Below are 26408 nucleotides of genomic sequence, written 5' to 3'. Positions count from 1 at the left end.
TCTGTGCTCTTAATGACACAAAAGGGGCTCTATACCTATTATGGCTGTATGTGATTATTACATGCGGGGGTGTCACATGGACTTCCTTTGTCCTTTTTAATTGTTTTTAACGCATGTGTTGTGTTTTCCAATAAAGCATTTTTCTACGGTTATTATGTGTTATCAGATTTAATTGGTGTGCAGGCCATTCTTTGCTTGGTCTTTTTTCTCTTACATTTTATTGTCTGTAGAAGTCCCCTCTATAATGGAAAGTGCTGCAGAATATGTTGGCACTATAGAAATAAAATTATTAATTATTATTAAAACTATGCAACAAAAAGTTATCAAAATGTTATACGTGACCCAAAATGGTATCAATAAACCTAACATTTTATGAGCAAATAACGCCCCCATACAGCCCCATCCAGGGAAAAGCAACAAAATTACAGATCTTATGAAATAGACACAAAACCACATTTTTATTTTTACAAAGTTATGATTTTTTTTATAAACTATACAAAACAAGTGTATGTTTAGTATCTCCATTAAACAGACTTGTTCCTGTTTTTCAGGGAAAGCTGTCATTCAAAACTGCATTGTGCTGAACAAGAACAATCCCTCCAAAAAATTAATGATTTGCAAAAAAAAAAAAAAGGGGAGGAAAAAGAAAACGTGCAGAAATGAAGGTGTTAAAATAGCTGTGCAGCTCAGATCTCAGACCCCCCAATGTGTGGCTCACTGACTAATGTAGAGTGACAGCTCAGCAATCAGCATGCCCACAGCAGCTGGAAATCTGAGATCATTTGCTGTTTGCAGCTATGAACCCTGTGTGAGGCAGGAAGTGATGTGCAGCTGCAGGGAGGTGTCAGGCTGAGCAGGAAGTGCTGCTGCTGGAGCTGCTGTCACCCAGGAGGCAGCACAGTCTGCACAGCCTGGCACTCTGACCATGGGCAGGAAGGTCACACTGGCCACCTGCTCCCTAAACCAATGGGCTCTGGACTGTGAAGGGAATCTCCATAGGATCTTACAGAGTCAGTGACAGGGTCAGTGGGCAGCAGTGACACAGTGATACAATCTTCTGTATTACTGTGCCATAGAAAATATTTGTATAATTGTGCTACAGCATAATTTATACATGACATAAGAAGCAAAAGAGCAACACTGATGCAGAAAGTTTATTAGAAAACTTTTATTACAAAAGAAAAATAATGCAAGAAAAAAAATCTGCAAAATTATATATGTATAAAATATATTAATGGTTCTGATATTTTCACCCATTTCCCAGAAATTCCCTAGTAAAATCAACTTATCACTTTCATGGAATGTCTGAGGAGTTAACTTCTCTCATTCCTACTGGAAGACCCCTCCACACTAAGGAAAACAAAAAAAACTAAGCAAACAAAAATTAAAGGGGCATGTTTATTCAGCAAAAAAGTTATCTCCCCGAACCACCCCCAGCACCCATACACGTGAGTGCGGGACCTATCAATGATGGGTTACACAGGGGAGAGAGAAGAAAGCTTAGATCCCCTGGAAATAATAGTATCAGGCGCTGAAGTGCCGACTGTCCAGTCCTTTTTCTGACAAAGCCAAAAGACCCCAATACACGTGAGGCTGTGTGCACACGGTGCGGATTCTGCTGCAGATCCACAGCGGTTCTGGACCTGCGGGTCCGCTGCAGATTTTGGTGCGTTTTACAGTACCTTTGTTTTCAATGGTAAAGTGGAAAACGCTGTGCACATGCTGCGGATTTTTCCGCGGGTTACAATCCGCAGCATGTCAATTCTTTGTGCGTTTTCCGCAGCGGTTTCACACCTTATCCATTGTGAGGTGTAAGACCGCAGGCTAATCCGCAGGTAAACCGCAGCTCTCCAAAATCTGTGTGCACTTACCCTGAAACGGTTGGCCAGTCCTGCCGAGATCGGGGAATGTGGTTGGCTTCCATCTCATGATCATGGGGGTTTTGAATTGCTGTGAAGACGCCACATGACCCCATTATCACCACTTCTGGACCCCCCACTCCCTCTCAGAAATGTAAAATGGCCTGCCTTAGACACTAAAAGAGTGTTCAGAGTATGGGCAGGATTCATAATTTGCAGTATTATTTTTAAGCCCCCCCCCCTTTTTTTTCTTCATTTTTTTTCCCACCAAATTTTCCAAAACGGCACACATGGGTTCATGAATTTTTCACAAGCTCAAAAATGCCATTTTTTGCTTTTAATCTTTATGCAGCTTTTTTTTTTTTTTTTAAGCAAAAAGTTGTATGTTCTGCCAAAATCACGCATTTTGGGCACAAAAAATTTCAGGCATAAAAAAAAAAAATCATTCCAAAGGGGAGGACATTTGCACAAAAATGTTGCCACATTTTATTTTTTTTCCAAAATCATATTTATTGAAATTTTACATAGTTAAACAGGAAAACACATCAACCTTTTAAAGAGTCGCAGTTAATAATTAAGCTGAAAATATCCAGAAACCTCAAATCCCGTCCACAACGATGAACATAACAAAAAGTCAGTCTGATGCATCTGAAATTGGGCAAAAGGCTCAAAATAAAAAAAGAATAAGGTGCAAATTAAAATCAGGCAAAGAACAGCAAAAGCTAGACAAAAAAAGAAAAAAGGCATAAATGCAATAATGACTCCGGCCGATAAAAAGAAAATGGAAACATTGGATTTCTGTTAATGTTGTTAATGGGTAGGAGAATCTTGGAAATGCACCGTATATATGTATATGAAAAATGGATTTTATACTGGTGGCACAATATGAGCACACAGACCAAAAAATGGGTGACAATCTTTTTTTGCGTTTTTTTTTTCCGCGGTTTTTTTTTCCGGAGCATCCAAATTCTCATTGAATATAGTTGGAAATGCGTTTATTTCCCACAAAATTAATGAACATGCTGCGTTTTTTTTCCGTGATGCGTTTTTTTTGCGGAGAAAAATTCATCATGTGAACAAAAATTGCGGAATGCATTATAAGAGTGGGAAGCTTAATGCGATTTTACAGGAAAAAAATGCTTAAAAAACGCAAAAAAAACGCTTACGTGGGCACACAGCCTAAACTGTGCAGAAACGCAGCAGAATTTCCTCAATGACCCCGCCCGAGGCCTCCTTCATACAGTTTTTTTCCTTAATAAGCTTTTTTGGTGCTTGTAACCCAGCAGCCAATCACAGCGCAGTTCTCATTTTACCAGAGCAGTTTAGAAAATGAAAGCTGAGTTCTGATTGTCTCTGTTGCCCATAGCAATGAGGCCTAGTGTGAGTGAAAAAGCCTCTCCCAGGGTCTGGCCATTGCTATACTGCTTCAGTCCCTTTTATATTTTAGACATTTATTTTTCTATGTTTCAGGTATTAAGATTGCAAAAGAGAAGGGAGCGCGGTATCGCCTGGGGCCGGAGCTTGAAATCTGGTGAGTTTTTTTGGTAAATTAAAGTGACGTTCCACAATGACATTAGATGTGACTATACATTTCTCATGTGAAGTCACTTTTACATAATGTTCTTCGTTTTGTTGCCGCTGCCTCTATCTGTCAGATCGGTGCTGTGTTTTCTTCTTTCCCAAAATGGCCGCCGCAGAGGCACGTGAACCGCTATGGAGAGTCTGGACCCGCCTCACCTGCCTGTCATCTGTTGTGGAATGGACACAACACCGTCCTCCTCTATGGCAAACCGAGTTAGAAATGGTTCAGACTTTCCACAGCTCCCTCCAAGCCTTTGTGGTGGCCGTGTTGTCGTCGCCATAGTGAAAGACAAAGGCAGCAGAATGGAGGACATTAGGTGTGGTGACCGTGCATCCGAAATGTATAGTACTGTTTAATATCGTGGGGTAAAGGGACTCTGAGGGAAGTTTGTACTTTGAGTCCCTTCAGCTAAATACACAAACCTGTGCAGTTTTTAGGTTGAAGGTTCAGTATATGGATGTATAGCATTGTGTAACCACGGTTACAAAAACCCCTTCCAAACAGAGGGCTGGGCCCGTGCTCAGGAGGACTGTGTATTATGGACCTGTTTGCCCAGGTATTGGTACACCAAATCAGCCATAACCTTAAAACTACCCTTGTTGTGTATTTTTTCCCTTGTGCTGATCTAAGTTTTGACGTCAGAAGACATCTGCAGCGGATCCTTTATATCCTGTGCGTTGCTTGTTGTGGCCTCCATGGATTGGACTTGTCTCTTTAGCACACCCCACAAGATCTGCCGTATACCGAGCACAGCCCAAAAGTCCAGCTGTATACTGTGCACACCCCACAAGACCCGCCATATACCGGGAACACCCCACAAGATCTGCCGCATACCGAGCACAGCCCAAAAGTCCAGCTGTTTACTGTGCACACCCCACAAGACCCGCCATATACCGGGAACACCCAACAAGACCCGAAATATACCGGGCACAGCCCAAAAGTCCCGCTGTATACTGTGCACACCCCACAAGACCCGCCATATACCGGGAACACCCCACAAGACCCGAAATATACCGGACACAGCCCAAAAGTCCCGCTGTATACTGTGCACACCCCACAAGACCCGCCATATACCGGGAACACCCCACAAGACCCGAAATATACTGGACACAGCCCAAAAGTCCCGCTGTATACTGTGCACACCCCACAAGACCCGCCATATACCGGGAACACCCCACAAGACCCGAAATATACCGGACACAGCCCAAAAGTCCCGCTGTATACTGTGCACACCCCACAAGACCCGCCATATACCGGGAACACCCCACAAGACCCGAAATATACCGGACACAGCCCAAAAGTCCCGCTGTATACTGTGCACACCCCACAAGACCCGCCATATACCGGGAACACCCTACAAGACCCGAAATATACCGGACACAGCCCAAAAGTCCAGCTGTATACTGTGCACACCCCACAAGACCCGCCATATACCGAGAACACCCCACAAGACCCGAAATATACCGGACACAGCCCAAAAGTCCCGCTGTATACTGTGCACACCCCACATAGCCATCCGTCTACCGGGCACACGCCTAAAGGCCCACTGTATACTGGGAACGTGCCACAAGGCCTGCTGTATGCCCGGCATGTGCCACAAGACCCGCTGTAAGCTGGGCACGCCCCAGAAGACTTGCCGTATACCGGGCACAGCCCACAAGGCCCGCCGTATACCGGGCACAGCCCACAAGGCCCGCCGTATACCGGGCACAGCCCACAAGGCCCGCCGTATACTGGGCACAGCCCACAAGGCCCGCCGTATACCGGGCACAGCCCACAAGGCCCGCCGTGTACCGGGCACAGCCCACAAGGCCTGCCGTGTACCGGGCACAGCCCACAAGGCCCGCCGTGTACCGGGCAGAGCCCACAAGGCCCGCCGTATACCGGGCAGAGCCCACAAGGCCCGCCGTATACCGGGCACAGCCCACAAGGCCCGCCGTATACCGGGCACAGACCACAAGGCTAAGGCTATGTGCGCACATTGCGTATTTGCTTGCAGAAATTTCTGCAAGGTTTCTGCATCTCTTGGCAGCAAAAATGCTGCGGAAAAATATGCTGCTTCTTTGGTGCGTTTTTACATGCATTTTTTCCTGTGCATTCAATGGGTCAAAAATGCAAAAAGAATTGACATGCTGCAGAAAAAAAACGCACTGCAAATACGGACGGAAATTTACTAATCATGTGCACAGCACTTCAGGATTGTCATTGAATAAGCGTGCATAAGTAGAGTTGAGCGACTTTTGGTTTTTTAGGGTCGAGTTTCGTTTCGTGAAACCCGACTTTTCCAAAAGTCGGGTCGAGCAAGATCGTCCGATTATAGGGAAAAGTCGGGGTCGTCTCGAAACACGAAACCCAATGTAAGTCAATGGGGAATAAAAGTCGGCAGTGAGAGGAGGACAGGAAACACACCTACAGTGCCCATTTGAATGCCAAAAGCATCAATTCTTCTTACTTAAGCTTGTCAACCTTAATTAACTTCATAATACAAGTTACGCACTGAAAAATGGGGGTTATTTGGCTAAAGTTGTGGGGGGGGAGGGCTGGCTCCAGGTTTTCATGTGCCCTGGGCGAAAGAGCTCCCCTTTAACACATACCACAACTCATCATGCCCCGATACGGCAGAGAAATAGCGGTATAGTACAATGAAAAATACTTCACTTTTTACATCTCATGACGAGGCCCATCTATTTCTCCATACAGAATCATTGGTCCCATATAATGTTTGAAACAGTATATGATGAGGTCCACATAATGCTACAGTATATGTTGGTCCCCATGGATGAAGCTCCACTGTCTTATGGGCCCAAATAATGCTCCAAACATAATGGGCCCCATTTCTAATGCTCTAGTGTATAATGGGCCCTGTAAATGCTGCTCCAGTGTCTGATGTCCACCTTTGGAATGTTCCAGTGTATGGTGGGCCCCATCTATCATTCTCCAGAGTATAGTGCTCCCCAAAAATAGCTGTCCCAACATTGAAAACAATCAAATAAGTCTCCTCGCTAGGGAATCCCTGTACTAGTCTGGACTCCTCGTCGTCCCCATCTTCCATCTCACTGCACAGTATTTCAACCTTGCAAGTGCTGTGATCCTGAGCAAGCAGGGGAGGCCCACTCGTTGGCGACGGCACTGGCACAGGGCCCCTGATAGTACGGTGGTGTGTCTGATGGCGGGTGGGCCGAACCTGCACTTTCTTCTGCAGCTTCCTCTTTGTCACCGTGTAAGATGGAACTGTATATGGGAAGGGTAACCTGAGTTTCATCAGGGTCAGATTCAGGCTGTGTAGAGTGCGAGGGGAATGTAGTGGTCTGGGTCAATGTACCAGCAGATTCATCAAGCAGTGGCTGGGCATCAGTGCACTTGTGTCGCCCCCAGGAGTACAGTCGCCACAGTGGCATTACCTTCCTCCTAGGGAGTGTGATGTCATGCTTGGGAGCAACGAACGATCTCTCTAGCAGGTTAACTGATTGGGCGGCGTTATTCCCACGAGTCATGACCCTCCAAACAGCGTTCATGAAGGCAAAGTGTTTGTTTTACGTGGGCAGTATGGTTGCAAAGCTGAACCTTAAAGGAATGTCCAGAAGGGCACCACCAGGAGTGGAGCCTACGGTTTAATTCGACTCCACCTGGGAAACCTCAACCATGCCAGCTACAGAACAGATGCACACATTGCAAGCTTAATTCCGTTAACAAACGAGACTCCGTCATGCCCCGCGGTCCAAGTCCGGCTTACTAGAGGGACACGTGAGGCTCTGGCACATGAGATTGGCCAATAACTGGTGTGTCATGCCCTTACATGTCCGTGGCTGCATGTGCGCTACACTGAAAAGGCCAGCGTTTGTCGCTTACAGGTGAAGATAACCCGCTGAACAACGTTAGTGATGGGGATCTGTGATTACAATTATTACCCGCGAACGATGATTTCCCAGTAAGTGCAGGTCAACCGCAGTTCCGGAATTAGGCCTAACCGTCATTCCTGAAAAAATGAAAAACTTGCGTGTGCAAACCACAGGTGCTGTAGCTTGCTTAACAGCTCGCCAGCCGTTCTCAGGCCCAGTATGGATTACACGTGATTGCACAAAGGTGAGAAAGGGTACCGTATCCCCGGATAACATGTATGGATAGCGTACACATTCAAAATATATGTCTATACATCAGGAGGCAGGCTCAGACGGTGTTAGGCCCAGTATGGCTTGCAGGTGATTGCACAAAGGTGAGAAAGGGTACCGTATCCCCGGATAACATGTATGGATAGCGTACACATTCAAAATATATGTCTATACATCAGGAGGCAGGCTCAGACGGTGTTAGGCACAGTATGGCTTGCAGGTGATTGCACAAAGGTGAGAAAGGGTACCGTATCCCCGGATAACATGTATGGATAGCGTACACATTCAAAATATATGTCTATACATCAGGAGGCAGGCTCAGATGGTGTTAGGCCCAGTATGGCTTGCAGGTGATTGCACAAAGGTGAGAAAGGGTACCGTATCCCCGGATAACATGTATGGATAGCGTACACATTCAAAATATATGTCTATACATCAGGAGGCAGGCTCAGACGGTGTTAGGCCCAGTTTGGCTTGCAGGTGATTGCACAAAGGTGAGAAAGGGTACCGTATCCCCGGATAACATGTATGGATAGCGTACACATTCAAAATATATGTCTATACATCAGGAGGCAGGCTCAGACGGTGTTAGGCCCAGTATGGCTTGCAGGTGATTGCACAAAGGTGAGAAAGGGTACCGTATCCCCGGATAACATGTATGGATAGCGTACAGATTCAAAATATATGTCTATACATCAGGAGGCAGGCTCAGACTGTGTCAGGCACAGTATGGATTTGATGGCCCAGATTACACAGCAGAGGAGCAGGGAGAGGTAAAGATTGCAAATGCTGGGGCCCTGCCCAAGCAAGGGGGGCCCACTCATGGGCGTCGGTACTGGCACTGGGCCCCTCATAGTACAGCGGTGTGTCTGACGGCGGGTGTGCACCACCACCGTCAGAGACACTTGATTGCACTATGAGGGACCCTGTGCCAGTGCCCGCACCCAAGAGTCGGCCTACCCACCTGTCCAGGGCAACGGCACTCGCACGGTGTCGTGCGCTAGGTGGTGACCCTGGCCATTGGGGGGGGAGGCAGCACAGTTAGGGAGTTTTAGAAAGTGGCATATGTTGATGTTGGACATTCAGCTGATGCAAAAGGCGAAATAGGTGAAGTACCAGGAAGAGGTGGACCAAAGCAAGCCATTTTTCTGTCACCCTATGTGTCATCAGGGGAAGGTGGGACAAAATCCTTGGAAACCCATGCGTGGTTCATTTTAATGAAGGTTAGATCATCCACATTTTGGGTTGACAGACGGGTCCTTTTTTCTGTCAGGATTGATCCAGCTGCACTGAAGACTCTTTCCGATAGCACACTTGCAGCTGGGCAAGCGAGCTCCTGTAAGGCATATTGGGCCAATTCAGGCCAGGTGTCCAGTTTAGCGGCCCAATAGTCAAAGGGGAATGACCTGTGTGGGAGAACATCGATATGGGAGGAAAAGTAGTTTGTAACCATAGTTGACAACTGCTGTCTCCTGTCACTTTCCATCGATGCAGTATTACCAGTTGTGTGAGCGGTATTTGAAAAATCAGTCCACAACATTGTCATGAAACCCCTGTCTCCAACGCCACTTCTGCTGTGTGCACCACGAACACCTCTGCCAAGCTGCCCCCGGCCCGTACGGCTCGTGTGAGAACCATCACCGCTGCTGTGTGTTGGAAATGCCTCAAGCAACCGATTTACCAGAGTTGCTTGTTTATTAGCCAATATTAGGTCAAGGTTCTCCTGTGGCATGATGTTTTGTAATTTGCCTTTATAGCGTGGATCCAGGATGCTGGCCAACCAGTAGTCGTCATCGTTCATCATTTTGGCAATGCGTGGGTCCCTTTTTAGGATCTGCAAGGCATAATCTGACATGTGGGCCAATGTTCCCGGTGTCAATGATGCACTGCGAGTGCTGGTTGGAGGAGCACTTTCTGGCAAATCCACATCCCTCCAGTCACGCACAAACCCTGTACCAGACCTTGCCACGCCAACATTTTCACTTGCCCCACGAGATGCATCCTCCTCCCCTAAGTAATCATCCCCATCATCCTCCTCCTCCTCTTCTTCCTCCACCTCGTCCAGGAGAGGTCCCTGAGCAGACAATGGCTGAATGTCATCAAGGATTCCCTCCTCCTCTTCCTCCTCATCAACATTGGCTGCAGATGCCTGCTCCATAAGGTGCGTCAAAGTTTGCATGAGCAGACGCATAAGTGGGATGCTCATGCTTAGGATGGCGTCGTCTGCGCTTACCAGCCGTGTGCATTCCTCAAAACACTGAAGGACTTTACAGAGGTCTTTCAGCTTCAACCACTGCACACCTGTCAACTCCATGTCTGCTCTCAAAGTGCCTGGCCGTGTATCCTCCCGCAAATGCATTATGGCCTGCCTCTGCTCGCACAGCCGCTCCACCATGTGCAGGGTGGAGTTCCACCTTGTTGCAATGTCGATAATGAGGCGGTGGTTGGGAAGGTGGAGCAATCGCTGCAGCTTCTGCATACGAACGGAGTGTACAGGCGACCGGCGGATGTGCGCGCACAGTCTTCGCACCTTCTGGAGCAGGGCTGTTAACTCCGGATAATTTTTGAGGAAGCACTGCACTACCAGGTTCAAGGTGTGAGCCAAGCAAGGTATATGGCTGAGTTTTGAAAGGGCTATGGCTGCCACAAAATTACGGCCGTTATCACTAACTACCTTGCCTGCCTCAAGATGTACACTGCCCAGCCATGACTCAGTTTGTCGTTTCAAGTACTCGGCCAGCACCTCGGCGGTGTGTCTGTTGCCCAAACACATCATCTGCAACACAGCCTGCTGACGCTTTCCACTAGCTGCTCGATAGGGGGACACATCGTGTGCAACAGTGGCAGCTGCAGATTGAGTGCTCGTACGACTGCGCTCTGTGGACGAGCTTTCGCTTCTGGAGGAGGAGGAGGAGGAGGAGGGTCGAACGTCTACAGCCAACTGTTTCCTATACCGTGGGCTAGGCAGCACTGTCCCACCACCGCTGTCCCCTGTGGACCCTGCATCCACCACATTAACCCAGTGCGCAGTGATGGACACGTAACGGCCCTGGCCATGCCGACTGGACCATGCATCAGTTGTGAGGTGCACCTTTCCGCTCACTGACTGCTTGAGTGCATGGACAATGTGGTCTTTCACATGATGGTGGAGGGCTGGGATGGCTTTGCAAGAGAAGAAGTGGCGACTGGGTAGGTCATAGCGTGGTACTGCATAGGCCATGAGTTCGCGGAAAGCTGTGCTTTCCACCAACCGAAAGGGCATCATCTCAAACGAGATTAGTTTGGCAATGTGGGCGTTCAAACCCAGTGTTCGCGGATGAGAGACTGAGTACTTTCTTGACCTACTCATAGTGTCTGGGAGGGTGAGCTGGACTTGAGAACTGCATATGGTGGAAGTAGCGGTGGACAGGGCGGACTGAGAGAGGGTTGATGGTGATGGAGTTGTTGTTCTTTCTGATGGCCTAGAATCAGTCTTTCGTTGATATAACAGTGGGATTCCCTGACTGCTGTGGCCTTGCAACGACACCTCAACATTTGCTGCTGTGCTAACCGGTGGGCTTACAGTGGGGGAAACAATGTAGCGTTGATGACTACCTTCGTTGTGATCAGTTGCACATGTGGCACTTGAGGTTTGGTGTTGTGTCCACGCTTGCAAGTGCATGCTGGTTAAATGTCTAAGCATGCAACTGGTATTCAAATTTTTCAGATTTTTCCCTCGGCTAAAGGTCTTTGCGCACTTCTTACAGATAACCTTGGCCTGATCATGAGGATTTTGTTCAAAAAAGTGCCACACTGCACTCTTCCTACTTTGGCAGACATTTTGCGGCCTAGCACGCTGTGATCTTTTGACCCTCTGGACAAGCTGTCCAGCAACTCTTTTGATGTTTGGAACCTGTCTTTGGAGTGCTTCGGGCCTGCCAGATAACAGCTGTTGCGATGTCGATGTCTGCTGTGGATGCTCCTCATCTCAGCTATTGGAAGCAGCACCCTCGTCCCCCAATGGATGCCAATCTGGGTCAACAACTGGGTCATCCATCACCTCCTCTTCTATGTCATGTGCACCTTCCTCTGTGTCACCGTGTATGGTGGTATAGTGTGCGGGAAGGGGCACCTGAGTCTCATCAGGGTCAGAATCTGGCTCTGTACACTGCGAGGACAATGTAGTGCTCTGAGTGAATGTACCAGCAGAATCATCCATCAGCGGCTGTGCATCAGTGCACTCCATGTCAGATTCATCTTGGCCTGGGTAATTCACCATTTCACTTGATAATTCAGGCATGGTATGTGAAAACAGCTCCATGGAGTAATCAGTAGTATGGCCTGCGTCATCCTTCAATCTTGGTTGGGGTGAAGGACACAAGGAAAGGTGTGGTTCATGAACATGAGCCTCCAATGACGACTCAGTGCTTTTACTTTTTACAACTGAAGAAGAGGAGGCGATAGAGCTGGAGGCTGAGTCAGCAATGTAAGACAAAACTTTTTCCTGATGCTCTGGCTTTAAAAGCGGTTTGCCAACTCCTAGAAAACTAAGCGTTCGAGGCCTTATGTAGCCAGACGATGACGCAGGCTCAACACCTCCTGCATTTGGTCCTATTTTGCTCTTGCCACTACCATCAGATCCACCACCAACACCATCATTACCAGCTGCCAACCCCCGCCCAATTCCACGGCCTCTTCTACCAGCCTTCCTCATTTTTGGTAGAAATGTAGACAAAATCCAACAAACTATATAGTAATGTAAAGCAAGGTACAAGGTGTCTATAGGACTGGGGAGATTTTGAATTTCTGCAGACACTTGTGGACACTGGACACTTTTGGATTGTGTGAGGCCCACTGAATATCTGAGCGCTCTGTCACAGGCTCGATGGCACAGCTGTGACCAAAGTGACTAGACGATAAGGGAGATTTTGAATTTCTGCACACACTTGTGGACACTGGACACTTATGGATTGTGTGAGGCCCACTGAATATCACAGCGCTATGTCACAGGCAGAAATTGGCTAGTGTATCACAAACTACAAGGTGTATGTAGAATTGGGCAGAATAGGAATCTCCCTAGAGTGCAGGTCTGTAAGAACGGAACATGTCCTCGTTTTATTCTCACAGAGTAACACACTGATAGCTTCACTGTGGCTGTGATAACAGCCGTTACACGGTACTGTGTGAGGAGCGTACACCGCTGTATGGTGTGAAAAAATGCACGCTCAGTACCTCAGCAGGACAAAAAAAAAAATTGGGATTGCTTTTAAAAAAGCAGTTTTGCGGAGCAGTGGGTAAACAGCAATGCAGGAATGTCAGGAAGCCTTAGAAGGCAGCCCAACAACCAACACCACTGATACACCACAATATAGCCTCCCCTTGCACTGCACACACAGTGACTGGTGTGTTGTACAGGCAAAATCGCTAGCAGCAGAAGCAGTTTTTTTTTCTTCTCAGCAGGACAAAAAAAAAAAATTGGGATTGCTTTTAAAAAAGCAGTTTGCGGAGCAGTGGGTAAACAGCAATGCAGGAATGTCAGGAAGCCTTAGAAGGCAGCCCAACAACCAACACCACTGATACACCACTATATAGCCTCCCCTTGCACTGCACACACAGTGACTGGTGTGTTGTACAGGCAAAATCGCTAGCAGCAGAAGCAGTTTTTTTTTCTTCTCAGCAGGACAAAAAAAAAATTTTGGGATTGCTTTTAAAAAAGCAGTTTGCGGAGCAGTGGGTAAACAGCAATGCAGGAATGTCAGGAAGCCTTAGAAGGCAGCCCAACAACCAACACCACTGATACACCACTATATAGCCTCCCCTTGCACTGCACACACAGTGACTGGTGTGTTGTACAGGCAAAATCGCTAGCAGCAGAAGCAGTTTTTGGTGTCTTCTTCCCTGCCTAACGCTCTCCCTACAAAATCAGCAGCAGCAGCAGCTCTCTCTATTCTGAGATCAGCATGAGTAACATGGCGGTCGGCATGCACGCCCTTTTATACCCCCTGTGACGCCCACCAAAGCAAGCCAATCACTTGCATGCCCTTCTCAAAGATGGTGTTGACCCCTGCCTATGTCATCACGTTGCCCACAGTGTCCGTGGATCCTGATTGGCTGAAAAAGAGCGCAAAACAAACTTTTGAAACGCGACTTTGGCGCGTAAGTCGCCGACCTCGTGGCCGACCACATCCTAGGGTCGGGTTTCGTTTCATGAAACCCGACTTTGCCAAAAGTCGGCGACTTTTAAAATTTTTCGACCCGTTTCGCTCAACTCTATGCATAAGTATTTCGTTGCGTTTTTGGACCTTTTACGCACGTAAAAAACGCAGCAAATACACAATGTGCACACATAGCCTTATTCTTTTGAAGTTTACTCGTTATAAAAGTTTGGCTTTTTTCATTTTGCTCACATCCATACAGTTGCTCAATTGTTCTGCATCCAAAACAAACATCTGCTTTAAAAACAGACTTTTCACTTGCTGCTTTATATCTCACCCCTGACAGATGCAATTGTTATGAGATAATAGATGTTATTCTCTTCACATGTTATGGCTGATCAGTGTACGTTTAAATGTCTGACATGTAATACTAAATTTCCCCAGTAGAGGTCACTGTGGGAGAAATACAGCCATTGGCAGCTTCTATAAGGCTGGATCCGCAGCAATCACTTGATTGCTGGCCCAACTTCATTCTAAAAACTGATAATTAAAACTAGGATGGGGAATCCTGATCATCTGGAACAGTGGCTGACCCCTTTTTATACTCCCCTGGATACCTGGGGATAATATATTTAGAATATATTATATACATCTTGACTTCAGCAAAGCATTTGACAAAGTATCTCATATAATCCTTATTGAAAAAATGACTAAGTATGGAATGGACAAGGCAACTGTTAGGTGGATTCATAACTGGCTTAGTGATCGGACCCAAAGAGTGGTCGTAAATGGCTGCACATTCAGTTGGAAGAAAGTCTCAAGTGGGGTACCACAGGGCTCTGTCCTGGGCCCTGTATTGTTCAACATCTTTATCAATGATTTAGATGAAGGAATTGCGGGTAAACTGATTAAATTTGCTGATGACACAAAGCTAGGAGGGATAGCTAATACTAGAGAAGAGAGAGAGAGGATTCAAAAAGATATAAATAAACTGGAGAAGTGGGCAGCAACTAACAGAATGGTTTTTAACAGGGAAAAATGCAAAGTACTACATCTGGGCAATAAAAATGAAAAAAGCATATACAGAATGGGAGGAATAGGCCTAAGCAACAGCACATGTGAAAAAGACTTGGGTATACTAATAGATCACAGACTGAATATGAGTCAACAGTGTGATGCAGCAGCAAAAATGCAATTCTAGGATGTATTAACAGAAGCATACAGTCTAGATCACGTGAAGTCATTATTTCCCTCTACTCCTCTTTGGTCAGACCTCATCTGGAATATTGTATGCACAACATAAAGAAGGATTTTTCCAGCGTCTCCAGGAGATAAAATAATAATTGCTTTATTGAGAATATAAAATCTTCATACCATCAGGTAAAAACGACATAAAGAGGCGTATGGAGGGGAGCAATTTCCTACGCGTTTCACCCTGAAAGGGCTTAATCATGGAATGCGTAAGAAAGGTCTCCAAGCAAATATTTAAACACATCAAGAAAACAGGTGAACCAATTAGATGAAAAACACACCCATTCGTTTAGCATGAAAAAAAACAAAAAAAAAAAACAAAACAAATTTAAATCAACTGTGCAAAGGATGGAGACCAACACACAAAAAAAATTTGTAATAACAAAAAAGATGAGAGGAAAAAAGAAAGAAAAAAAAGAAAAAATACTAGTGTATAATGTAAACAGTTAAAAAACACACATTAATGTTATAAAGAAGCTATAGTATATTTTGATGGTGTTATAACAAGAGTCTTGCGATTCACAAACAATTTATGTACAATTTATTGTCAAAAAGGGAAAAAAAAAAAAAAAATTGCCATTTTTTTTTTTTTTTCTTTTTCCCTGTTACTTCTTCCTGCTTTTGTTTCCCTCTTCCTACTTATATTCCCTTTTCTTTTGTTATGGGGAAAATAGGGTAACATGGAAGAGAAAGGGATGCCTAAGAATACTGCATGATTAGATCTCTCCTCTTATTCATACCATGCGGCACTCTAGTGCCCAATTTGTAGATCCAGAAAGACTCTGGATTGAGAATCTTTCTGCGGTGGTCCCCTCCCCTAGTTGGTTTGTACACCTTTTCAATGCCAATGAATGTAAGGGAATCCAGGCACCTATTATGAATAGTAACAATGTGCCTCGAGACTGCAGAAACATTCACTGCGGAAGGATTTAGTGTATCAGACATATGTCTGCGTATCCGCTGTTTAAGAGGACAAGTCGTACAACCTACATATTGAATTGACCAAGAAGTACATTCAATAAGATAAATAACATTAGGGGTATTACAATTAATAAAATCCCTAATGTTGTAAGTTAAACCAGTAAACATAGAAGTGAATGATTTGCATTTCTTAACATGTTTACATGAAATGCAAAAATTATGCCCACAGCCAAAAAAGCCAGTACATGATAACCAATTTTTAGAATTACTTTTTTTATTATTATTACTGACTACTAAACTAGGTGACAAAATATGGGCTAAATTGGGCGCCCTTTTTGCTACGAAATTAATTTTATTTTTTCTAGAATATGGCAAAGTAAATTATCCTGTGATAAAATCGGTAAATGTTTTTGTATTATTTTTACAATATCCTTGAATTGCGTAGAAAAATTGGTAGAAAAAGTTAATTGATGATTGATATTGTGTTTATTTTTGTGATGGTCTGAAAAAAGATCCGATCTATCAATTTGATTCACTATCTTTTGGGCTCTGTTCAGACACCAGTTGGAATACCCCCTATGTTTAAGTTTGGTAATAGCTTTATTAGTTTCATGTGGGAGAAGATCAGACCTAGAACAATTACGTTTAAGTCTGATCAATTCTCCAATGGGGATATTTTTCACCGTATGTGGAGGGTGACATGAGCTGGCTAACAAAATGGAATTGGAGTCAGTTTCCTTATGGTAGGGAAGAATGTCAATTATGTTGTGGTTACCATAAAGAGTCACATCCAAATAATTGATGGTATACGGATGGACTGAAAAAGTAAATTTAAGGTTAAAAGAATTTTGATTGAGATGATTTATGAAGGAATGTGCTGTAGCAACATCTCCCTTCCAGATAAATAATAGATCATCAAAATAACGTGTATAAAAAATTATATGTTCTGAAAAATTATTATCATCATCAAAAATATAAAATTCTTCAAAAATGGCGACCACAATGTTAGCAAGGGAGGGGGAAAATTTCCCTCCCATGCTAACTCCACACTTCTGAAGAAAAAATTCCACATCAAAAGAGTCAACAAAAAATTTCAGGGTGAAACGCGTAGGAAATTGCTCCCCTCCATACGCCTCTTTATGTCGTTTTTACCTGATGGTATGAAGATTTTATATTCTCAATAAAACAATTATTATTTTATCTCCTGGAGACGCTGGAAAAATCCTTCTTTATGTTGTGCATGCACTATACACCCGGGTCAGGGTGTTTCCGTGCGTCGGAGGTGTGATCAGGAGTGAAGAGGGGTGAGCTGAATACTTCTTGTTTGTGCATTTCATCTGGAATATTGTGTCCAGTTTTGGGCGCCACATTTTAAAAAAGACATCAACAAACTGGAGCAAGTTCAGAAAAGAGCGACCAGAATGGTGACCGGTCTGCAAACCCTGTCTTATGAGGAAAGGTTGCAGGATTTGGGAATGTTTAGTTTGCAAAAGAGAAGACTGAGAGGAGACTTAATAGCTGTCTACAAATATCTAAAGGGCTGTCACATTGTAGAAGGATCAACTTTATTCTCATTTGCACAAGGAAAGACTAGAAGCAATGGGATGAAACTGAATGGGAGGAGACACAGATTAGATATTAGAAAAAACTTTTTGACAGTTAGAGTGATCAATGAGTGGAACAGGCTGCCACGAGAAGTGGTGAGTTCTCCTTCAATGGAAGTCTTCAAACAGAGGCTGGACAGACATCTGACTGGGATGATTTAGCGAATCCTGCTTTGAGCAGGGGGTTGGACCAGATGGCCCAGGAGGTCCCTTCCAACCCTATGATTCTATGATTCTATGATTCTATGAATATTCTTTCTTTCCTTACAGTGGGTATGGCTGCTCGGATCATTTTTTTTGAGTCTGATACGATATTGCATTCGTTTCAAGTTCTGGCCAAACTCCTGGAGTCTCCGGTGACCGCTGATATCATCTGCGATGTGGGCATGTGAGTATGAAGGATTTAATGCTGAGGTCAGAAAACCGCATGGGAAAGGGGTCTGGAGACGAGGTCACTACTGAATGAAGGAGCTGGGGGAAGGGGATGCGATGAGTCTTGTGCCTGGAGATCTCAGGAACAGATCCTTCCCCAGTCATCAGCGGCAGGTCAGCAGTGCCATATACTCACAAGATGGTCAGCTGATCCCAGGCATATTGGCAGGCATGATTGTTCTCTCGTGAGGTCTCGGCCTAAAGTCCTTCTGACCATGGTGACATTCATTAGAGTACTTTTTGGCATGTGTAACGCAACAGACGCTCCTCCGGGTATGTGTGGGCTTTGCTCCTGTGCTCAGTCCATACACCCACCCCTGACATACAGGGATAAGGTGATAGGTACCTTTTGATGGGCTTGTCCCATAGCCAACATTTATCCCCATATACACAAGATTGGTGATAAACGTTTGATCACTGAGGGTTCAGCTGCTGAAATGTCCCACCAAACTGGAGAATGGGGTCCCAATGTCCTTGTGATGAATAGAGCGGTAGTGAGCATGTGCGACCAACGTTGTGTTTACATTCTATGGGAGTGGTGGCCGCACATGCTCACTACTGCTTCATTCACACTAGGGACTCTGGGACCCCCACTCTCATGATTAGTGGGGTCTCAGTGATCAAATCCCCAGCAATTTATTGTATATCCTGTGGATAAGGTAAGATGCCAGTACTAATGGCTACCCTCACTTACTGCGTCCTAAAACTTCTAGGAGGCCCTATACTAATGATGTCATATACTATATGTGGGGAACCCTGGCTTTATATAAAGTGCTATATGTGTGTAATCTGCTTATCAAATCATGAACGTTTCCTGTTTATTACAGGCCGGTGATGCACAAAAATGTGCGTTATAACTGCAGAGTCATATTCCTCAACAGGTAAAACTCTTTTTCCATTACATTTGCCAGTGATAATAAATGGAAATGAGAACTCCTGCATTTTTATGAAGGTCACATCATTTAGCATTTTTGCCTGAATCTAAAATGGGATTAATTTAGGTATCACATGACTGCGAGGGTCTGATAAATGTGTCACATAACGGCATAGGTCTGATAAGTGTGTCACATGACTGCGTGGGTCTGATATGTGTGTCACATGATTGCATGGGCCTCATAAGTGTCACATGATTGCATAGGTCTGATACCTGTGTCACGTGACTACGTAGGTCTGATATGTGTGGCACATGACTGCTTAGGTCTGATAGTTGTAGAAACAACTTGTGGTGCACCTATCAGTCTAATATGTCCAGAAATGGTTGTGATTTTTGTATTATATAACTTGCCTTCCACTCCTTTTCAGTCGGTGGTTTCTCTTTCTTAGCATTCTGCCAGCACTATAGTAGCTGGAACTTCTTTAGCCTCTGTTTCCAGCATGCTTTGCTCCTGGCATTGTCTACTGACTTGTTTGCCGTGGCCTAAAAGCCCTGTGTCTCTCTTATACTTGTATGCAGTTTGACTGCCAAGAGAGCAGAATCAGAGAAAGGAAGACCTACACCGGCTTCCCGTAGTGGGAAAAAGACCTGCCCTCTTTTTCTGTAGCAGGAAAACGACCCACTTCCTTTAGCAGGAAAAAGACCCACCCCCTCTTCCTGTAGAATGAAAAAGACACGCCCCTCTTGTAGCTGAAAAAAGACCCGCCGCCCTTTCTGTATCGGGAAGAAGACACACCCACCCCCTGTTTATGTAGCGGGCAAAAGACCCACCCCCTCTTTATGTAGCCAGCAAAAAAAACGCCCCCTCTTTATGTAGCCAGCAAAAAAAAACGCCCCCTCTTTATGTAGCGGGCAAGAGACCCGCCCCCTCTTTCTGTAGGGGGCAAGAGACCCGCCCCCTCTTTCTGTAGCGGGCGGGAAAAAGACCCGGCTCCAAATCTTGTAGAGAGACAAATCCCTGCACTGCTTGACTGTAAGCATTTAATATCCTTTATGTATTTTTTCTCAGATCACTTTCTACTGAGTTGACTGTATGTTTTCCAGGAAAATACTTTTAATTCAACCAAAAATGGTGTTGGCTAATGCTGGGAATTACCGGGAGCTGCGCTGGTTCACACCATGGAATAAGTCAAGGTAAAACCTGACAACCATGTTATCAACCTAAGGCCGGGATTACACATGCGAGGAATACGGCCGAGTCTCGCATCTTAATACTCGGCACTGCCGCCGGCACTCAGGAGCGGAGCGTGCAGCTTCATGTATTTCTATGTGGCCGCACGCTCCGCTCCTGAGTGCCGGCGGCAGTGCCGAGTATTAAGATGCAAGACTCGGCCGTATTCCTCTCATGTGTGATCCCGGCCTAATCCATTACATAGGAGCTAATTTCCCATTCTGAAATTCTTCTCACTTTTTTGGCGTAGATTTGCCATAACTTTATGATTGTTGGACCTATAGGACCCCCTCCGCTTTGACAAAGAAGGGGCGGTAGATCTGCCACTCTCCTGTACAGCAGCGCTCTTAGCCACCTGGCTGTAAAGGGAACTGCAGCTTCGTTCTCGGGCTCAGTGGTGGTCCTGGAGGTCTGACCCCAACAATTGTAAAGTAATGGTGGGTCACCCTCCCAGGGCCGTGGGGTACTCGGTACCGGGCCGGTGTCGGCGGGATGTATCACAGCAGCGGTGACCTGGTCCGTGGCCCTGGGTGCCCAATTAACAGGGGAAGTTTGAATGGTGGAATGTAATTAATGGAATAGTTTGTGACGCCACCTGTTGTGTTCGGCAAGTGAGATGTTGAGCCGACGCTGCGTGCAGATCCCCTGGGGCTGGTGGCGTGTTGCAGCCAAGATGGTGAAGCTCCCCACAGGTGGAGCTGTAGCCCCAGGGCAATGTAGATGTAGGGGTAGAGGAGAGGCAAAAGCGGTGTAGAAGCTGGTACCCAGATGTTGCGGTGGTGGGTGCGTTGGCGCAAGAATCAATGGAGGACACAGGCTTGTAGTTCCAAAGCTTTACTCACAGTCTGTAGTACACACAGGTGCCTGACTCCGTGCTGTGTCCCCCGGGTCAGGGACTCAATCAACCTCCAGGCCAGATGGAATGCTCCCTTCCAGCGCTCCGCCAACATGTGCCTTTCTGAACGTCTCCTCTTATAGCGCCTTTAGGTGTGAAGTACTCCCAGTACTGAGTTACACTGGAGTGCCTCCTGACAGATGTTCCCAAGAACTCTACTTGTACGGCAGACAGCTGTAGCCTTCTTCGGGGACTCCTTACTCCTGAGTCCCGGCTCACTATCAAGGTTGCTGTTGTGCCCCCAAGTCTTAGATGGGAGTAGTGCATTTACAGCCCACTACTCCAACGGTGTCTGCTGTAGGACCATTAGTATCCATACAACCTCGGGGACCGGGCCCCGGCCTTGCGCTTAGAACTTCTAGGCAGGGTTCTTCCTCTAACCCACGTCCTCTGTTCCCTTTTACTCCTACGTTCCGTACTAGTCTTTCCTTCTTATGGAAGATCAGGTTTCAATTCAATGTCTTTCTCCTTTCCTTTCCCGTGCCAGCAGACCCAGGTCCCTGAGATCTGCTGCAGTACCTCCTTCCTCCATCTGTCTCTCAGGGATCTTCTTTCCTCACTTCTCACCGAGTGACTCTCTCTGACTGACTGAACGACTGACCTCAAATCCTAAACCTTCCTGCTCTTTTATGATTTCTAACTCCACCCGCCTCCCAGCACGTTTCGTGTTCCAAGCAGGGAGCCACCAAAGGTGCTCAGCTACACTCCAAGCAGGGAGTCGCAATGTGGCTTTGCTGAACTACCGTGTTGTGTGGGATGCAGGTGTTGGAGCGTGGTCAGGAGCCTCCAGCTTACCTGGATGGTGGGGCACCACACCTCAGGAGGAGGTGCAGTACCTCTGTGGCGACTGAGCCTCAGGGGCGCCACATACTCCCCCCGTGAAATACAGCACATCCGCAGGCTGCAAGGCAAACAAAGTTGACAATGCAGGAACATATAAATTTTTTTGTAATGCTGATAAACATTTCTTATACTAAACTTCCCAATGTGGGAGGCACGGTTTCTTGAACGTTGCAAACAGTTTTAACTAGCTATCTAAATTCAAAATTATGCTACCTAATTTAAAGTGCTATGGAAGCAACTCAATATCAATTCACCTTTTTCTAGCAACACATCTCTGTTCTGTTACTCTACACATTCTCTTACTTTCTTATATGACAACTGCTTGTGTCTGGTTCATCACCTGTAACTTCAATTCTTTATTCACATTCAAGGCATTTGGACTTCAAAATTTCTTTAGTATACCATTTACTAAATTCCGACATTTGTAAAACATTCACTATAAAATCTGTCATTAAGCATTATCACTTTCTAGCTTTCTGTTTCAAAAATATATTAACCATTATCAATAAATGCAAATAATAGACACGGGTCTGGCCAACATGTCTGGAAATGTCCTTATGCTGAGGTAATTCTTCCTTCAAGAAGAGAGAGTCCTATGTAAAACCAAGAGAGAGCACCTAAAGAGGTGCAAACTATATACAATAACCGTTCTGGACCATTCAGCGTTCATGATCTCTGCAGTTCAAGTGGGGAAGCTGCCAATACAACTGGGCAACAACTGGAAAAAACAAAACTAAACCATGATGGTCAAAATAAGAAACAAAAGGTACAACGGTGCAAATACCCTCCTGGGGAACGAGAGTTATTTTAAAGAAGCATCTTGACTAATTGTTGTCCCCTCCTGGGGTTTCTGGACTTTGGGTGTCTTCATCCTGTCGCTGGTTGCTTGCCCATTGCATGTACTCTGCCTCCCAAAGGGAGAGATAAGGACTGGTCGGGGTAATTGAAAGGGCGATGGAAATGTCAACTGCTTGCGGGGATGGCATATCCGCTACCACCGATGGCACTTCGGCTGCGGTCAGCGACTCAGCCGGTGTTGACGCTGCTACCTCGGAGTCCGATTCTTCTGTGTCCATCGGAACCTCAGCCAGCGGCACTGCAGTCGGGGGTCGCCGGCGGAGGTCAATGGGGCCATTCCTATTCATGGGTTCCGGTCCTCAAACTAGGGTCAGACATGGAGCGGTAATTATACCTGGCGCTCCCAGCTGCGGTTCCGGTACCTGGTAGTGGACGGCGGCAGCAACTCCAGGAGTTGCCGATGGGGTGGATCGCAGCTGGATTCGGGCAGGGGCAAGGCCAGTTTCTGCCGGGGCCGTCGATGGAGGCCTGTGCAACCGCGCCTGGTCCAGACGGGGACACGGTCCCGGCCCTCCATTCTGCTCCGGAACCCTCATATATCTCCTCTGGACGGGGCTCATCCAATGTCAATATCGGTTGTGAGTTGGTGGTGGGCGCTGCATGGGATGTATCAGCGGTCGTAGCCTCCGCAAGGGTAGCCTGCGGGCGAGTGGCTTCCCCTCCCCCTGTTCTTCTGACTCCTTTTCCCTTTCCATCATGGCGTTCTGGTGTTCTTCTTCCTGTCTCTGCTCTTTTCCCGCCACTGACTTCTGCTCCTCCTTCTTGGGGCGGCGTCTTCTTCCAGCTCCTCCATACCAAGCCAGTATATGAAACCCTCGGGGGGTGGGCTATGTTGCCGTTGCATAGTAATTCAGGCAGGGGAGGCACAGGATAGTTCGCGGTCTTTGCTTAGGACCTCCCATGTTGTCACGCCCTTCTTCACCGCGCCAGCGGCCATTTTCAATGTTCATTTTACAGTCTATTAAATTGGGTCTTCGGCACATCTCCAAAAACATTAAGTCTTAGGCACACAGAACCCGATGGCATCGGGTCTCGTCATCCTGTTCGTGATGCCAAGTTTGGGTCGCCCTCCCAGGGCCGTGGGGTACTCGGTACCGGGCCGGTGTCGGCGGGATGTGTCACAGCAGCGGTGACCTGGTCCGTGGCCCTGGGCACCCAATTAATAGGGGAAGTTTGAATGGTGGAATGTAATTAATGGAATAGTTCGTGACGCCACCTTTGGTGTTCAGCAAGTGAGATGTTGAGCCGACGCTGCATGCAGATCCTCTGGGATTGGTGGTGTGTTGCAGCCAAGATGGTGAATCTCCCCACAGGTGGAGCTGTAGCACCAGGGCAGTGTAAATGTAGGGGTAGAGGAGAGGCACGAGCGGTGTAGAAGCTGGTACCCAGATGTAGCGGTGCTGGGTGCGTTGGCGCAAGAATCAATGGAGGTCACCAGGCTTGTAGTTCCAAATCTTTACTCACAGTCTGTAGTACACACAGGGGCCTGCCTCCGTGCTGTGTCCTCCGGGTCAGGGACTCAATCAACCTCCAGGCCAGATGGAATGCTCCCTTCCACACTCCGCCAACATGTGCCTTTCTGAACGTCTCCTCTTATAGCGCCTTTAGGTGTGAAGATCTCCCGGTACGGTAGACAGCTGTAGCCTGCTTCGGGGACTCCTTACTCCTGAGTCCCGACTCACTATCAAGGTTGCTGTTGTGCCCCCAAGTCTTAGATGGGAGTAGTGCATTTACAGCCCACTACTCCACCAGTGTCTGCTGTAGGACCATTAGTATCCATACAATCTCGGGGACCGGACCCCGGCCTTGCGCTTAGAACTTCTAGGCAGGGTTCTTCCTCTAACCCACGTCCTCTGTTCCCTGACTGATACGAGCGCGACTGCATGTGACATACAACTAACTCACAGCCGTTTCTTGCCTTTTAGAAAAATTGAGGATCACTTTCTTCCGAGAACTATCCAGAAGATCACAGGACAGGTCTGACTTCTATTTCCTTTTGGCTACCTTTATTACATAGCTTTTCTTGGCTACAGATGAGCAAATCGATTTGTAACTAAATGGGTTCCTTACACATTTTGCCAAAATTTTGAATTCTTTCATATCCAAAATTTGGGGTTTTCAGCTGCCGGAGCTGACTGGTTTTCCACAAGGTTCTTCGGCTCTTTCGGCGATGTAGCCGGTTATTTGGCTTCATGGGCAATTTAGTATTCGTGAAAGGCCCTGTGCAAGAAAAGAAAACATTTTGACATCTGTTAGTAGTGATAGGTAGCAGATGATATGAAGGTAATCGGCTGTCATTATCTTGTAGGACACGGTACCATTTGGTGATGCAGTCTTGGCAACCAAGGACACTTGCCTGGGGTCTGAGATCTGTGAAGAGCTGTGGGCATCTAACAGGTAACTGGCACACAAATAAGAAAGTGCCCCCATATCAGAGTTTAACCCTTTGCAAACGTCTGTGTACATCCTACGTCAGGCGCAGGAATATGGAGGCGGATTCAGTAGCTGAGCCCGATCCATACGTGGCAGATGCTGGCTGTGTTATACAGCCATCACCTGTTATTAGCATAGGCAGCCTGGGCTAGCTCTGGTCACTGCTGTTTAACCATTTAAATCCAGCCATCAATCTTTGACAGCGACGCTTAAGACGCATAGTACAGATGACGTCATTTTGGCACCATTTCGCCCATCAGCTCCCCCTCATAACACGACACGAGAGACCCAGGAAAATGTTATATTTGGTATTGCTGCATCTGCAAAATTTCATTTTATTAGGACAAAAATAATTAATTAAGCTCCTACAATAAACGCCATGAAGAGAGAAATAAAAAATCCAAACACCAGAATTGGCCTTTTTTATGGGGACACTATCTTTTAAAAAAATGTGAATAAACATTGTATGTACCCCAAAAGGGTACCGACAAAAAAATCAGCTCATAATAAAAAAAACAGGCCCGTAAATAGAAAAACTGCAAAATTTACTCCGAAAACCCCAGTTATTTTTCTTTCTTTTTTTTTTTTTTTTTTTTATCAATTTCTGAATTATTTTGTAGTCCCTAAAATAACAAAGGAAATATACACGTTACACTACAGAAATATTGCTGTAATTGTACAGACCTGGAGAATCCTGTCTCCAGGTAATTTTTACCATACAATACAACAGAATATGGCATTTTTTTTCGCCATTTTTCCACACTTGGAATTTTTTTTTCCGGTACATTATATGGTGTCATTCAAAACCACAACTTGTCTTGCTAAAAAATAAGTCCAAGAAGAAAAAAATTATAGCTCTTGATAGAAGGGGAGTGAAAAAACACACCAAAAGGCAGAAAAAAAATCACCTAGTGATGAACAGGTTACAGAGGGGCCTGTCATTATGGTGCTAGGTTCGGACATATTTTTCCCCCATTCACATCCTTGCCATGACCCTTGGTTCAGTTCTGCATCCACTGATAATGCCGTTCTTCTGGAGAAGAAGCCTTGCCCAATTGGGGATAGGACAAGTCATGGCTGGACCCTCCCGTCAAGGGCCCCACGGCTGCCCTCAGCCATCATGGTGTATGGACCCTGGTCTTCGTAATCATATAGCAATGAGACTCGTCCATCTTTCTTTTTTCCGCAGTCCTCACATTGACATGGGTCTGGACGGTGTGGAGATATTCACTAATGGCTCAGGGAGTCACCATGAGTTGAGGAAAGCTTACCTTAGAGTAGATCTGGTCACGTCCACAACTACAAAGGTGGGCACCACCCCGATCAGCTGCTCCGCACGTACCGATCTGTGGAGGTCGGAGCTCTCCCACATGAAGGCATAA

The 26408-nt window shown here is 46.1% G+C and overlaps 1 pseudogene; it reads left to right on the top strand.

Moving 5' to 3' along the window:
• Positions 1 to 759: 759 nt before the first annotated feature.
• On the top strand, positions 760 to 26408 carry LOC141091691 (glutamine-dependent NAD(+) synthetase-like; annotated as a pseudogene).

This window comes from Dendrobates tinctorius, unplaced genomic scaffold, assembly GCF_039654945.1.
Source record: "Dendrobates tinctorius isolate UK_male_01 unplaced genomic scaffold, ASM3965494v1 ptg000055l, whole genome shotgun sequence".
Taxonomy (NCBI): Eukaryota; Metazoa; Chordata; class Amphibia; order Anura; family Dendrobatidae; genus Dendrobates; species Dendrobates tinctorius.
This window is presented reverse-complemented; position numbering and strand designations above follow the sequence as displayed.